We start from the raw sequence: 14391 nt of genomic DNA, 5'->3' as shown, positions 1-14391 counted from the left end.
GTTTAATTATATTCTATCATGCACTTTGTTTTCATAATCGTGCTATTTATTTATTTCTTTACAGCTCAAAATGGGGATGTAAGGTCTTCCATGAGACCATGTGCAGAGTTTAGAAGCATTTTGGTTGAACGGGACGCTTTTACATCACTGGTGAAGGATATCTATTAGCATTAAGCAACCTTAAGAAGGCTCCTTTGCAATCTGCATTTGCGAGGTATTTTGTGTTGAAAGTTCTAGGAAGTAGAAACCTAAACTAACTGCACTGGCTTAACTGAATTTTGTTTTCGGGTATTTGTTTGTAGTCCAACACATCCTAACCCAGGCGGTGGAGGAGAAACATATGCAGAAACAGAAATAAATATATGTTTTTTTAGCAAGGTTTCAAAATATAAGATAAAGTAGACTTTCTTTCATAGCTAGTGTGTGCCTTATATGCTCATATACTGGTTCAGGCCTACTAATACTTAATTGTAAAATGTAAATATCCCATGATATATTTTCTCGTGACAAATTGCCCACGAGTACTGACTATTGAATTTGATTTAGATGCTGTGATTATCTACTCTGTCTAATGTGTTGCTTGCTTTTCACTGTCTAGATTAATAAGTTGGCTGCCGTCAGGATTAATGGTATGGTTGAGAGACTACAATTGTCTCAACAGATTAGGGAGAATTTATATCATCTTTTTCAGCAAATACTGAACCAGCGGACTTCTCTGTTCTTTAACCGTCATATTGACCAGATCATCCTTTGTTGTTTCTACGTAGTTGCAAAGGTCTGCTCTTCTTATGATATCTTTTTAACCACTGTTAAATTTATCTACAGTGCTTCCTCTTATTTTAAGAATGAATAACCTGCAGATTTCTCATTTGCGCTTGACTTTCAAAGAAATCATTTGCAACTATAGGAAGCAACCACAATGTAAACCTCAGGTTTTCCAAAGTGTATTTATTGACAGGTCATCTGCACGACCAACAGGGGTATGGTTTCTATTCTCTAGTTTATTCGTCCCTGCTTTTCCTGAAGATTTTGACCATTTTTATAATCCGTAAACATAGAACCGGGCAGGATAATATTGATATCATTGCATTCTACAATGAAATATTCATTCCTATTGTAAAGTCTGACGTGATCCAAATCAACATCATGTTTACATTGGTTATTTCAACCTTTCAGGGGAAAAAACTTTCTATCATTATACATAATGATGCTTATTTCATATGCTATAACATAGTTATATTCATATACATATATTACATCTACAACTATAATGATAATAACTTATTCATTGCTATGTGAGGCATAAGTTATTATTATATACTATAGTACATATTTCTATCTTATACTACTTAATTCTTTATGTTATGTGTGTAGGTATATTCGGCCACAACTTAGGAGCTAAATTGGAGCTAAATGGATAAAGCAAAGGCAAGGAAACTTACATGGGGACGTTTAGGAGAGCACATGGAACTGTCCGGAGACCCGTGAGCTCATAGTTGGATTGAGTTAAATATTTGAGTTACAAGATGATTTCAATTCAGTTGGAGAGTTGCACCATCATCATCACTACTTAGGACACTTCAAATATGTCTCGAGTCAAAATTTGTGAAATCGTACCTTTTCGCGAATAGTTGCCACCTCAAAAAATATCTTTTCACAAAGAGCTGTCATAATGTTCATCATGCTACAACTCACCTATGACCAGCTCACCTCCAGCTCATTCATCTTAGAACTAGCTCAAACATGAAAGGTTATCTTTTCAAATATTGTGACCTTTCATGAATGATGCTGTCCATAAAGATGCCCTTTCATCAAGGAGCACGTTGGTGAAGAGATTGTATCCATTGGAGGCCTAAATCACCAAGAGCCATGAGATGAAGCTCCATGATTATTCGGCCACACCACATGCCTTGCACAGAGTTTTGGCGCCAACTTGAGGAGGCACATCATCATTCGGCCAAGGGAGATGTCTTTGGCGTCAAGATGAACCAACATGTACCATTCGGCTATTGGAGATTTCTTTCCACCTTTGTCGATACATCAAGCCCCTTTATGAAAGGTTAGTCGAACCAATACCAAGTTTAAGGACATATCTCTTTATTCAATTAATTATGTATTTTCATTAAGAGACATGTACCTAGCCGAAACACTATGTAACCATTCGGTCAAGTCCTCTCATTTTCTATAAATTGAGAGGCTTGCCATCATTTATACTCATCTCATTCATATTAAAAACAATCCTTTGTGAGTTTAATCTCTATTTCAACTTCAAGACCATCAACATCTTCTTAATTCCACAACCATCTCTTTAATTTCTTTCCATTTCATTACTTTTATTATTTAACCATTTTTTAAGTCCATTATTAATCTTATTTTTTTCTTATTGTTGTTGCAGCCCAAATTTATAATTCAAGGACATCAGTATTTGTCAATCTTAGATCGGGACACAATAAATCTATCTACACACTTCTATTAAAGCGTGTAGATTCAGCCTACATCAAGTTGTACGCAGAGTATAGTTGGATTGACAATAAAAGTGTCATTGGCGTGCAAACAATAGAAGTAAAAAGAAAAAGAAATTCAAAAAGAAAAGAAAGACTCCTACAACAATCAAGGGAGTTCAAAGACAAAAAGAAGAAAAAAATCAAAAAAAGAAAAAGATAATTTCAAAAAGAGAAACAAAGCTAAGAAAAGTGTTCTACTATTGCAAGTACATCAAAGAGGTCTATTTACACTAAGAGAAGATAACTATATTGTTTCTTGAGAAAAGTTGCAGTAAGTGTTGTTTCTTGGATTGTAAGTCATCTCTTTGGTTTTATACTTTCATTTTTTCTTCTTGTCTTCAACCTTTTCTTTTTTTTAAATACATTGAATCATTTCTTCTACCTTTCCATTTATTTTTCTCCTTTCTACGTTAACTTATTTATAGTCGATGCACACAAGAAGAGAATTAACTTGTTCTAATCTTAAGTAAGTTCTTCAAAGGACTTAGCAAGAGAGATCGAGTGGAAAAAGACTAATTGAGTGAGTGAGATCAGAAGGAATTATTAAAAGCCAAATTATATTTTCGAGAGTAAATACGAGTGTTGAGTGGAGTGATCTTATTTTTTTCTTTGAAGTGAAATTTGTGGGGCTTTGTGAGTGTGCTGGTAAGGTTTACTTTTGTTTTATTTGTTTACTAACCATGTCTCAAACTCCTAAAGGAAATTCATGTCAACCAAACTTGCAAATGCAAGCATTGATTGGATAAATGATGAGAATGTTTTGTTCAGAGTTTGATGCTCTTCATGATAAATTAGACCAAAGATGAGATCAACCCCAAGCTCAGAACAAGGATACTCCTCGGAGGCAACAACCTTTTCCAAAAGATGATGTCTTAGACAATTATGATGAAAAAGAACCAACAATGATACAAGGACCTAGGCGTGCCAATGTTGATAACATGAGCAACATTAAAATCAAGATTTCTCAATTCCAAGGGAAAACTGATCTTGAAGCCTATCTTGAATGGGAAAGCAAAGTGGAACATGTTTTTAGTTGCCACAATTATTCTAAACTAAAGAAAATGAGATTGTCAGTCATAGAGTTTGTCGGTTATACTTTAATATGATGGGATAAACTTACTATTACCAGAAGGAGAAATGGAGAAAGACCAATCTCAACATGAACTGAAATAAAAGGTATCATGCGTAAATGTTTCATTCCTGTTCATTATCATCGAGACTTGTTTCAGAAACTGCAGAACCTTAAACAAGGTCAGCGAAGTGTGGAGGATCACTATAAGGAGATGGAAGTGGCAATGATCCGAGTTAATATTGAGGAGAATCGTGAAGCAACCATGGCTAGATTTTTTGTCGGACTCAATCCAGAAATTGCCAATACTTTGGAGTTGTACCATTACATAGAGATCGATAAAATGGTGCAAATGGCTATGAAAATAGAAAGGTAACTATGGAGAAGATTTATATCTCACACTACCATGCCTACACCTTCAAGATGAAGTCCAAACAGTTTGAAGAAATCTACCCTTACTCCTACCGAAAAGAAGGTCGAATTATCCAGTGCTCCACAACTCAACAAGGATAGCCGAGGAAAAGAGACCCCTGAACGATCAAGAGACATTAGGCGCTTTAAATGTCTTGGGAGGGGACATGTTTCTACACAACTACTTGGAAATGGTGACATTTAATCTGACCATGAAGAAGTAGAATCCACTGAAGTCGAAGAAGAAAAAGTAGAAATTGGGGCTCCCGTATAAGGCGAAGCTCTAGTGGTTAAAAGAAGTTTGAGTACTCAAGTGGTGGAGGACAATGCACAAAGGGAAAACATCTTTCATACCCGATGTCATGTGAATGAAAATGTATGTTTCGTGATCATAGACAGTGGGAGTTGTACCAATGTGGCAAGTTCAATCATAGTGGAGAAATTGGGATTGAAAACATTGAAGCATCCAAATCCCTACAAATTACAATGGCTCAATGAACGGGGAGAACTTGACGTCAATAAACAGGTGATGGTTCCTTTTTCAATTGGAAAGTACAAGGACTAGATTATGTGCGATGTTGTTCCTATGCTTGCTAGCTATTTACTCTTTGGAAGACCATGGCAATATGATAAGAAGATCATCCATGATTGTTTTACTAATCAATATTCGTTCAACGATGGAGGGAAGAAGATTATCCTTACACCTTTGACGCCTAAACAAGTCCAAATTGATCAAATCAAGATGAAACAAAGTGTTGAGCCCATGAGGAAAAGAAAATCGACGTCAAGGAAGGAGGAAACAAGTCTAAAAACAAGTGCTTATACATCTAATTGCTTGTTACAGAAATGCTTATTGTCGAGACGCAAGGCTGATGAAGATTTTTCTAACCTTGAAAATGCAGAAATTTCCTTTGTCTTGTAGGATGTTTCAAACAACACAACTTGTCAATTTAGGAGGCTAAAGGACGTGACCTTTCAAGAATCAAGAGGTGCACCTAATGAAAAGCAAAAGGAGGCGATTCTTCATCCAAAGGACGTGACTTATGAGGACTATAAGGACATTGTTAAGTTAATATGTTTTCAACACACATCACCATTCCGAGAGTAATCACCTTTCATGATTCAATGCATACATCTATTGAAGAACCAAGGGACATGATTTCTGGAATGCAAAAGGACTTAAACGTTCAAAGCAAAATGTCTTCAATAGACATGAACTTTGAACATTCATCTAACAGAGAGTACAATTTAACTTTAATTATGTTTGATCACATTTTTTCTTATGAAAGTTTTCTTTCTTTTCAGACCATGGATTTCCAAAGCATTCATTCAAAGAATATGAACCTTTTCATAAAGGTACTGGTTGATTGTATTGGATGGAAGGACATTAGGAAAAGAAAACCTTTCGATTTGAGGACAAATCGATTAAAAGAAGTGGAGAATGATGTGATCCAATTCAACATAATGTTTACAATGGCTATTTAAACCTTTCAAGGGAAGAAAATTTATATCTTTATACATAATGATGCTTATTTCATATGATATAACATAATTATATTCATATACATATATTACATCTATAGCTATAATGATAACAACTTATTTATTACTATGGGAGGCATAAGTTATTATTATATACTATAGTACACATTTCCATTTTATACACATTATATAAGTTCACATGCTTAACTTAATTCTTTATGTTATGTGTGTAGGTATATTTGGCCACAAATTGTGAGCTAAATTGGAGCTAAATGGAGAAAGCAAAGGCAATGAAACTTACATGGGAACATTTAGGAGAGCACAAGGAACAATTGGTGAAAAATTGTCCTGAGACACGTGAGCTCATAGTTGGATTGAGCCGAAGATTTGAGCTACAAGATGACTTCAATTCAGCTGGGGAGCTGCACCACCATCATCACCACTTATGACACTTCTAATATGTCATTAGTCAAAATTTGTGAAATCGTACCTTTTCGCGAATAGCTGCCACCTCAAGAGATACTTTTTCACAAGGAGCTGCCATAATTTTCATAAGGAGCTGCCATAATGTTCACCATGCTACAACTCACTTATGACCAGCTCACCTCCAGCTCATTCACCTTAGAACTGGCTCAAACATGAAAGGTTACATTTCCAAACAATGTGACCTTTCATGAATGATGCTGCCCATTAATATGCCCTTTCATCAAGGAGCACGTTAGTGAAGAGATTGTATCCATTGGAGGCCTAAATCACCAAGAGACATGAGATGAAGGTCCATGACTATTCGGCCACACCACATGCCTTGCACATGAGAGTTTAGGCGCCAACTTGTGGAGGCACATCATCATTCGACCAAGAGAGATGTCTTTAGCGCCAAGATGAACCAACATGTACCATTCGGCTAAGGGAGATTTCTTCCCACCTTTGCCAAAACATCAAGCCCCTTTATGAAAGGTTAGCCGAACCAACACCAAGTTTAAGGACATATCTCTTCATTCAATTAATTATGTATTTTCATTAAGAGACATGTACTTAGCCGAAACACTATGTAACCATTCGACCAAGCCTTCTCATTTTCTATAAATTAAGAGGCTTGCCATCATTTATACTCATCTCATTCATATTAAAAACAAACCTTTGTGAGTTTAATCTTTTCAAAGTTCTTTGTGAACTTTATCGATTAAGCAAGTATAATTTCTTATACTTGTGGCGTCAATCCTTCCACTTTAATTCCTAAATTTTCAGATTCCTAGATTTTTATCTAGTGGGTTGAAGACACTTTCATCACCCCTCAAGCAAGTTTGTGAAGATCGAGATTGTGCTTCCTAGCATAGTTTCTTCTTTGGCGTGCTTGAGATACAACATCACCACCATCTCTATTTCAACTTCAACACCATCAACATCATCCATCAAGACCATCAACATCTTAATTCCACAGCTATCTCTTTAATTTCTTTCCATTTAGCATAGTGGATTGACAACAAAAGTGTCATTGGCATGCAAACAATAGAAGTAAAAAGAAAAATAAATTCAAAAAGAAAAGAAAGACTCCTACAACAATCAAGGGAGTTCAAAGACAAAAAGAAGAAAATAAAAAAAAAGAAGAAAAAGAGAATTTCAAAAAGAGAAGAAAAGCCAAGAAAAGTGTTTACTATTGCAAGTACATCAAAGAGGCCTATCTACACTAAGAGAAGATAACCTTATTGTTTTTTGAGAAAGGTTGTAGTAAGTGTTTTTTCTTGGATTGTAAGTCACCTCTTTATTTCTATACTTTCATTTTTTCTTCTTGTCTTCAACCTTTTCTTTCTTTTAAATACCTTGGATCATTTCTTCTACCTTTCCATTTATTTTTCTCCTTTCTACATTAACTTATTTATAGCCGATGCACATAAGAAGAGAATTAACTTATTCTAATCTTAAGTAAGTTCTTCAAAGGACTTAGCAAGAGAGATCGAGTGGAAAAAGACTAATTGAGTGAGTGAGATCAGAAGAGAAATTGTTAAAAGCCAAATTATATTTTCGTGAGTAAACACGAGTGTTGAGTGGAGTGATCCTATTTTTTCTTTGGAGTGAAATTTGTGAGACTTTGTGAGTGTGCTGGTAAGGTTTACTTTTATTTTATTTGTTTACTAACAATGTCTCAAAGTCCTAAAGGAAATGCAGGTCAACCAAACTTTCAAATGCAAGCATTGATTGGAGAAATGATGAGAATGTTTCGTTCAGAGTTTGATGCTCTTCATGATAGACTAGACCAAAGACGAGATTAACTCCAAGCTCGGAACAATGATACTCCTCGGAGGTAACAACCTCTTCCAGAAGATGATATCCTAGACAATTATGATGATGAAGAACCAACAATGATACAAGGACCTAGGCGTGCCAATGTTGATGATAACATGAGCAACATTAAAATCAAGATTCCTCAATTTCAAGGGAAAACTGATCTTGAAGCCTATCTTGAATGGGAAAGCAAAGTGGAACATGTTTTTAGTTGCCACAATTATTCTAAACTAAAGAAAGTGAGATTGGCAGCCATGGAGTTTGTCGATTATGCTTTTGATATGATGGGATAAACTTACTATCACCAGAAGGAGGAATGGAGAAAGACCAATCTCAACATGGCTTGAAATAAAAGGTATCATGCGTAAACGTTTCATTCCTATTCATCATCACCGGGACTTGTTTCAGAAACTGCAGAATACAAGGTTAGCGAAGTGTGGAGGATTACTATAAGGAGATGGAAGTGGCAATGATCCGAGTCAATATTGAGGAGAATCGTGAAGCAACCATGGCTAGATTTTTTTCCGGATTCAATCCAGAAATTGCCAATACTTCGGAGTTGTACCATTACATAGAGATCGATGAAATGGTGCAAATGACTATGAAATTAAAAAGGCAACTATGGAGAAGATCTATATCTCGCACTACCATGCCTACACCTTCAAGATGGAGTCCAAACAACTTGAAGAAATCTACCTATACTCCTACCAAAAAGAAGGTCGAATCATCCAATGCTCCACAACTCAACAAGGATAGCCGAGAAAAAGAGACCTCTGAACGATCAAGAGACATTAGGCGCTTTAAATGTCTTGGGGGCATATTTCTACACAATGTCCTAATCGAAACACCATGTTACCACCTGGAAATGGTGATATTGAATCTGACCATGAAGAAGAAGTAGCACCCACTGAAGTCGAAGAAGAAAAATCAAAAATTGGGGCTCCCATAGAAGGCAAAGCTCTAGTGGTTAAAAGAAGTTTGAGTACTCAAGTGGTGGAGGACAATGCACAAAGGGAAAACATCTTTCATACCCGATGCCATGTGAATGAAAAGATATGTTTCGTGATCATAAACGGTGGGAGTTGTACCAATGTGGCAAGTTCAATCATAGTGGAGAAATTGGGATTGAAAAACATTAAAGCATCCAAATCCCTACAAATTACAATGGCTCAATGAACGAGGAGAACTTAACGTCAATAAACAGGTGATGGTTCCTTTTTCAATTAGAAAGTACAAGGACAAGATTATGTGCGATGTTGTTCCTATGCTTGCTAGCTATTTACTCTTTGGAAGACCATGGCAATATGATAAGAGGATCATCCATGATTGTTTTACCAATCAATATTCGTTCAACCATGGAGGGAAGAAGATTATCCTTACACCTTTGACGCCTAAACAAGTCCAAATTGATCAAATCAAGATGAAACAAAGTGTTGAGGCCATGAGGAAAGAAAAATTGACGTCAAGCAAGGAGGAAACTAGTCTAAAAACAAATGCTTATACATCTAAGTGCTTGTTACATAAATGCTTATTTTTGAGACGCAAGGTTGATGAAGATTTTTCTAACCTTGAAAATGCAGAAATTTCCTTTGTCTTGCAGGATGTTCAAAACAACACAACTTGTTAATTTAGGAGGCTAAAGGACGTGACCTTTCAAGAATCAAGAGGTGCGCCTAATGAAAAGCAAAAAGAAGCGATTCTTCATCCAAAGGACGTGACTTATGAGGACTATAAGGACATTGTTAAGTTAATATGTTTTCAACAGACATCACTATTTTGAGAGTCATCACCTTTCATGATTCAATGCATACATCTATTGAAGAACCAAGAGACATGATTTCTGGAATGCAAAAGGACATAAACGTTCAAAGCAAAATGTCTTCAACAAACATGAACTTTGAACATTCATCTAACAGGGAGTACAATTTAACTTTAATTATGTTTGATCACATTTTTACTTATAAAAGTTTTCTTTCTTTTTAGACCATGGATTTCTAAATCATTCATTCAAAGAACATGAACCTTTTCATAAAGGTACTGGTTTGATTGTATTGGATGGAAGGACATTAGGAAAAGAAAACCTTTCGATTTGAAGACAAATCGATTAAAAGAAGGGGAGGATGATGTGATCCAATTCAGCATAATGTTTACATTGGCTATTCCAACCTTTCAAGGGAAGAACCTTTCTATATTTATACATAATGATGCTTATTTCATATGCTATAACATAATTATATTCATATACATATATTACATCTATAACTATAATGATAATAACTTATTCATTATTATTTGAGGCATAAGTTATTATTATATACTATAGTACACATTTTTATTTTATACACATTATATAAGTTTACATACTTAACTTAATTCTTTATGTTATGTGTGTAGGTACATTCTGCCACAAATTGTGAGCTAAATTGGAGCTAAATGGAGAAAGCAAAGCCAATGAAACTTATATGGGGACGTTTAGGAGAGCACAAGGAACAATTGGAGAAAAATTGTCCGGAGACACCTGAGCTCGTAGTTGGATTGAGCTGAAGATTTGAGCTACAAGATGACTTCAATTCAGCTTGGGAGCTGCACCATCATCATCACCATTTAGGATACTTCAAATATGTCCTAAGTCAAAATTTATGAAATCGTACCTTTTCGCGAATAGTTGTCACCTCAAGAGATACTTTTTCACAAGAAGCTGCCATAATGTTCAACATGCTACAACTCACCTATGGTCAACTCATCTCCAGCTCATTCACCTTAGAACTAGCTCAAACATGAAAGGTTACCTTTCCAAACATTGTGATCTTTCATGAATGATGCTGCTCATTAAGATGCCCTTTCATCAAGGAGCACGTTAGTGAAGAGATTGTATTGATTGGTGGCCTAAATCACCAAGAGACATGAGATGAAGCTCCATGACTATTCGACCACACCACATGCCTTGCACATGAGAGCTTTGGCACCAATTTGAGGAGGCACATCATCATTCGGCCAAGGGAGATGTCTTCCCACCTTTGCCAAAGCATCAAGCCCTTTTATGAAGGATTAGCCGAACAAACACCAAGCTTAAGGACATATCTCTTCATTTAATTATGTATTTTTATTAAGAGACATGTACGTAGTCGAAACACTATGTAACCATTCGGTCAAGCCCTCTCATTTCCTATAAATTAAGAGGTTTGCCATCATTTGTACTTATGTCCTTCATATTATAAACAGACCTTTGTGAGTTTAATCTCTCTTCAAAGTTCTTTGTGAACTTTATCGATTAAGCAAGTATAATTTCTTATACTTGTGGCGTCAATCCTTCCACCTTGATTTCTAAATTCCTAGATTTTTATCTAGTGGGTTGAAGATACTTTCATCACCCCTTAAGTAAGTTTGTGAAGATCGGGATTGTGTTTCCTAGCATAGTTTCTTCTTTAGCGTGCTTGAGATAAAACATCACCACCATCTCCATTTCAACTTCAACACCATCAACATCATCCATCAAGACCATCAACATCTTCCTAATTCCGTAGCCATCTCTTTCATTTCTTTCCATTTCATTACTTTTATTATTTAACCATTTCTTAAGCAAAGTTATCAAAGGCTCAAGGCGCATCGAGGTGCAAAGTGTCCTGGAGCCTTGAGGCGCGAGGCGCATAAAAGGTGCGGGATTCACAAAGGCGAGGCGCGGGATTCACAAAGGCGAGGCGCATGATATTCAAAAAATTGTAATACATGTATATATTAATGCAATCAAACTTAAATATCATAGATACCCAATATTAGGCTTCAATAGAGTTCATTCTCAATCGTCAATTCTTTGATGATTGTTCTCTTCCTTTCGGGCATGGTAGCAATGATCATGCTGAGGACTCTTTACCGTGATATTTCTCGGTATTGGAATAATAGTCATTATATAGCGGTAAGTCGGTAATGGGATCATACAAAATTATTATTGCATGATTGTGATATTTGTAATGATCGTAAATTCGTAATAATATCCATTATGTTCGTAATTAAAATCTCTGTTCGTAACTAGCTAAATTTGATGAAGGTTGCCACCAGCTTCAAAAACCAACACGAACCCATCAATGTTTATAGTGAAGACCGAATAAATCGTGTGCAACATACATGTTTGTAGCATAAAATTTAATTATTATTTATAACAATTTAATAAAAGAGTATTTTATAATTTTTAAAAATTAGATGATGAAAATGAAGGTATAAGCATAGTTCATTGACTAGTGTAGTCAGTAGTGTACTTTACTCTTAAATATTTCTCTAAAAGAAATTTTCTTAGGTCCAAGTTGATGATTAATCACCTATCATTGTAGAATCTAATCTAGCTTCACCAAAAGTAAGACGCGTGTCATAGCATGACCCAACTTGAGTTTATTTATTACCAAACCAAGGCAAAAACCAGCGGTGTCTCTGGTTTCAACGCAACTTTCAATGGATCTTGCACCCCCAGCAGCTTCTCTAATTCAACGGCTCCGACCCATCTAATCCCATCTACGTTGCAATCAACGGCTGCATTCCGGCAAATCCTTCTACAGTCCCGGCGGCACATGCGCCATTTTCGCCGGAAAAGACGCCAGCAAAGCTCTCGCGAAGGTGAGCAAGAACGAAGAAGACGTCTGCGCCTCAATTACGCCTCGACTGAGCCTCGCGCCTCAGAGCCTCGCTACGCCTAGGTGCGCCTAGGCAACGTGCCTCGCTTCAGTGTTGAAAAAGCCCCGTTCAGTGAGCCTCTACGCTTTTGCGCCTCAGGCGCGCTTTTTACAACTATGTTCTTAAGTTCATTATTTAACCATTTTTTTCGTCCATTATTAATCTTATTTCTTTCTTATTGTTGTTGCAGCCCAAACTTATAATTCAAGGACATCAGTACTTGTCAATCCTAGATCGGGATACAATAAGACTATCTACTCACTTCCATTAAAGCGTGTAGATTCAGCTTACATCAAAGCCTTTGTTGGGAGAATTTGGTCCTGTTGGTACAACTACAAGAACAAGCCGAGTTGCTGAAGCCAACAATAGTAACGATGGTTAATGTTTCATTTTTTCATTATTATATCCTGAAGTTTTGGTGTGTTATATTCTATCCTTGCTGCTTGTGCAGGCCATTCTAATATTGCTTGTTCTAACTTCATTCCCTAATTAGGTCCATGCCCTGGATCGCCTAACGTTTCTCCTTTTCCAAGTCTCCCTGATATGTCCCCAAATAAAGTATCTACAACCCACAATGTATATATGTCTCCATTACAGACATCCAAGGTACTAAAATCCATTTTTTCTCCTCTTAATTGAGTTTCTAATTTTCCATTTATAGAAAAAAAACCTTGCACGTTTAAGATTTGACCAGCCTCTTGGAACAAGTTGGGAAAAATATTTTATTGCTTAGAACAATTGCCAAACAAGCTGTTATTTACTATGTCTAATGATGCAACACTCTTAAAAAGGACCTCTAATTTCTGGTATTAAGTTCCATGAATCTGGAACCAACTTTAATAAAATTCTCAATGGTAATAGTATTCCCTTAAACCTTCTAGTATAATATTTACAATAGAACTCTCATTGATAGTAAAATAGTTGTTTTGGAACTCTTACTAAGAGTCCTATGCTAAACACATTCCTATTTAAAAGAACATAAAAGATAAAAAACTAAACCTAAAAGTAAAATAATTAAAATAATCTTGGATGCTCTTGTATCATTCTCTCTGGTTTGAAAAAAACTCGATTCTGACATTAAACTTTAGCTACCTCATCCATAATCTGTAACATATATAATATCATCTATGTTGACCCTACGTTTAATATTCCCTAGAAATTTGATCACTTTAATCTTGAAAAGGAACATAGAAGTATCATCCTAGCCTATGGCAAAAACATAATAGCCTATTAGCTTCATAGAAACGAATATATTTAATTGAAATTGGATACCAAGGAAGAAAATCATGCAAAGTCATTAACGAAAAGTCTTTTTTCATGAATTTCACCCACTCGTCACTGGCTTTCTCTAGAACCCATTAGAACATGATTTTCAACAACTTTTGGAACTCAACTTTCATGTTGCTTGCTAGTACTTTTTCTCCCAAGTTTGCATCGCCATCAAACTGTAACTCTTTTTCAAGTATTCTTGCCTTTTCTTGAGTTCTACATTGATTTTTCCATCATTAGAATATGCTTCGGTTGTAAAAATGTGTCAGAAAATAGATTCCTAAATTAGGAAGAATGTGTAGTTAGATAAGATTCTATGAATATCTTTTAGTAGTTATAATCCCTAACTTTAAGGGATTATATCTTTCCCTAGAATTAATTACTTTCCTTAAGAGTTTTCTAAAGTTAAGATTATTGCTTGTATAATTGTAACCCTTCTATAATATATACATCAAGAGCTTTTTTAGCTTGTTTCTGGGTCCTGTTAACCTTTGTTTAACAACCTCTTTTTACCTTTAATTCCCCTCCTTGAGTGCATAGTGTTAACCCCAACAAAAATCATGGTTGAAGTGGTTGACACCAGGAGTTCTGAGATTATTCAAGTAGTCACAATGAGTGAAGGGAGTCACTCTAACCCAACGGGTAAACTTACAAAATATACAAGCTTCTTATAGATTGAATGGGAAGAACTACCTTAAATGGTCTCAATTA

The 14391-nt window shown here is 35.8% G+C and overlaps 1 long non-coding RNA gene across 1 annotated transcript; it reads left to right on the top strand.

The window, feature by feature from the left end:
* The first annotated feature begins 66 nt into the window (after nt 1-66).
* Nucleotides 67-1729, top strand: LOC120193121. The gene is made up of 5 exons (XR_005522836.1): nt 67-214; nt 303-378; nt 599-775; nt 861-980; nt 1375-1729. It is a non-coding gene; the product is annotated as an uncharacterized LOC120193121 (long non-coding RNA).
* The last annotated feature ends 12662 nt before the right edge of the window (nt 1730-14391 follow it).

This window comes from Hibiscus syriacus, unplaced genomic scaffold, assembly GCF_006381635.1.
Source record: "Hibiscus syriacus cultivar Baekdansim isolate YM2019G1 unplaced genomic scaffold, ASM638163v2 tig00116989_pilon, whole genome shotgun sequence".
In the NCBI taxonomy this organism is placed as follows: Eukaryota; Viridiplantae; Streptophyta; class Magnoliopsida; order Malvales; family Malvaceae; genus Hibiscus; species Hibiscus syriacus.
The sequence above is the reverse complement of the archived record's forward strand: the minus strand, read 5'-3'. Positions and strand labels throughout refer to the sequence as shown.